Source organism: Pseudophryne corroboree, unplaced genomic scaffold (genome assembly GCF_028390025.1).
Source record: "Pseudophryne corroboree isolate aPseCor3 unplaced genomic scaffold, aPseCor3.hap2 scaffold_2159, whole genome shotgun sequence".
Classification (NCBI taxonomy): Eukaryota; Metazoa; Chordata; class Amphibia; order Anura; family Myobatrachidae; genus Pseudophryne; species Pseudophryne corroboree.
In genome coordinates, this window is record NW_026968804.1 from 59095 (window position 1) to 61639 (window position 2545).

Below are 2545 nucleotides of genomic sequence, written 5' to 3' on the forward strand. Positions count from 1 at the left end.
GTACCAATGTGTTTCTTCATTGGTTGCTGGAAGAAACATCTTACAAACACTCTCCAGATTATTGACTTTTTAAAGTTTTTCTAGGAAACGTTCTAGATGAATGCTTATTAGTCTTTGTCAGTATATACTTTTTGCAAAGTGTCTCTGTGGCGCAATCGGTTAGTGTGTTCAGCTAACCCTTGTGCACTATCCTGACTTCTCCTCCTGTCTGCTTACTTTGTGCCTTCCAATGCACAATGCAAACTACAGGTAGTGCTGCAGGGCCCACACCCTTTTACTTGCCTTACGGAGCAGCTCTGGAGCTGTTTCAGTGCCAAGCTGCTGTAAGAAATAAGCTTGAATGCTTCAGAGGCTGGGGCATTGTCAACATGAGCCCCACACCAAAGGAGGGTGGAGGTGTTTAATGCGAACTAGGGGTCATCCAAGCGCCGCAAAAGGCCGCCATACCCTGCACGCCCCTTTTCTCTTTTCATATGCAGATGAGGATTGAAGCCAACTTTGACCCACTGCTTGGATGACATCACCATATGCAAATCCATCTGCTGCAGGCCTTCCCCCCGGAATGCTTGCACTAGTTGTTGCATTTGGTTTGTTGTTTGGGGGTGCTTCAGTATTAGGCAGCCTTCTGCCCTCCCATGTTCATCTGAAAATATGTGTTCTCCCTGCAGTTGTTGTCCCAAGATGAGAGTTCCCTTGTGCTGCCTCAGTTGAATCTCCTTTACTTGACAGAGATGTGCCTGAGCAGCGGCCCTCCCCAGCCCTATCCCAAATCATACTTATTTTGCATAGGAGATACCATGGTCATGAAGATTGTTCTCCCAGGGTGAGGTTCATTCATTGCATTTTGGGTATGCTGATCCCTGTGATTTCCCCAAATGTGGGTAACTCGACTGCATTATTTGTGGTAGTGGGGGACTGTGTTTGTGTTTTCCTCTGGTCAGCTCTGGTAAAAGTCAGATTTCTTTGTTTCAGATCTTCCTCTAGCCTTGTTCTTCTTTCGAGAGTTCCCTTGTGCTTCCTCAGTTGGATCTCCTTCAGTTGACAGGGCGGTGCCCGAGCAGCGACCCTCCCCAGCTCAAGCCCAACTCCTACTTACCTGCCAGGTGAGATACTATGATCATGAAGGTGCTTCTTCCAGGGCAAGGCTTACCCATTGCACTCTGGGTGTGCTGCCCCTGCGATTTCCCCAAATGTGGGAAACTTGACTGCATAATTTGTGTTTCCCCTGGTCGGCTCTCGTATAATTCAGATCTCTTTGTCTCAGGTCTCTCTCCAGCCTAGTTTGCTGTCTGTTTCCACTTCTTTTTTCTTGAGCCCCTCCCTTTTATACCCTTGTGCACTATCCTGACTTCTCCTCCTGTCTGCTTACTTTGTGCCTTCCAATGCACAATGCAAACTACACACCCTTTTACTTGCCTTACAGAGCAGCTCTGGAGCTGTTACAGTGCCAAGCTGCTGTAAGAAATCAGCTTGAATGCTTCAGGGGCTGGGGCATTGTCAACATGAGCCCCACACCGAAGGAGGGTGGGGGTGTTTAATGCGAACTAAGGGTCATCCAAGCGCCGCAAAAGGCCGCCATGCCCTGCATGCCCCTTTTCTCTTTTCATATGCAGATGAGGGTTCCAGCCAACTTTGGCCCACTGCTTGGATGACATCACCGTATGCAAATCCGTCTTCTGCAGAACTTCCCCCAGGAATGCTTGTACTAGTTGTTGCATTTGGTTTGTTGTTTGGGGGTGCTTCAGTATTAGGCAGCCTTCTGCCCTCCCATGTTCATCTGAAAATATGTGTTCTCCCTGCAGTTGTTGTCCCCAGATGAGAGTTCCCTTGTGCTGCCTCAGTTGAATCTCCTATACTTGACAGAGATGTGCCTGAGCAGCGGCCCTCCCCAGCCCTATCCCAAATCATACTTATTTTGCATAGGCGATACCATGGTCATGAAGATTGTTCTCCCAGGGTGAGGTTCATTCATTGCATTCTGGGTATGCTGACCCCTGTGATTTCCAAAATGTGGGAAACTCGACTGCATTATTTGTGGTAGTGGGGGACTGTGTTTGTGCTTTCCTCTGGTCAGCTCTGGTAAAAGTCAGATTTCTTTGTCTCAGATCTTCCTCTAGCCTTGTTCTTCTTTCGAGAGTTCCCTTGTGCTGCCTCAGTTGGATCTCCTTCACTTCACAGGGGGTGCCCGAGCAGCAATCCTCCACAGCTCTGGCCCAACTCCTACTTACCTGCCAGGTGAGATACTATGATCTTCACTGTTAGGGCAATCAGGATGTGGAATTCCCTGCCAGGGAAGGTGGTAATGGCGGACTCTGTAATTGGATTTAAAAAAGGAATGGATACATTTCTGAATGAAAAAGCTATCCAAGTTTATAATACTTAAAATATCAACATGGTTAATCCGGGGGTAACATGAGTTGTAGTAGCTAACTAGTCATAATACATTATTAAGCAAGTATGTAGAATCATCACAACTTAAAACAGGTTGAACACGATGGGCAATTTGCCTCTATTCAACCTCAAAAACTATGTTACTATATGTTAC

The 2545-nt window shown here is 47.1% G+C and overlaps 3 non-coding genes across 3 annotated transcripts; all 3 read left to right on the plus strand.

Moving 5' to 3' along the window:
• The first annotated feature begins 772 nt into the window (after positions 1 to 772).
• On the plus strand, positions 773 to 936 carry LOC135006714 (U1 spliceosomal RNA). Its single transcript, XR_010206866.1, has one exon. It is a non-coding gene; the product is annotated as a U1 spliceosomal RNA (small nuclear RNA).
• A 152-nt stretch (positions 937 to 1088) lies between these two features.
• Positions 1089 to 1251, plus strand: LOC135006702 (U1 spliceosomal RNA). The gene has a single exon (XR_010206856.1). It is a non-coding gene; the product is annotated as a U1 spliceosomal RNA (small nuclear RNA).
• Positions 1252 to 1906: 655 nt separating this feature from the next.
• Positions 1907 to 2069, plus strand: LOC135006698 (U1 spliceosomal RNA). Its single transcript, XR_010206852.1, has one exon. It is a non-coding gene; the product is annotated as a U1 spliceosomal RNA (small nuclear RNA).
• The last annotated feature ends 476 nt before the right edge of the window (positions 2070 to 2545 follow it).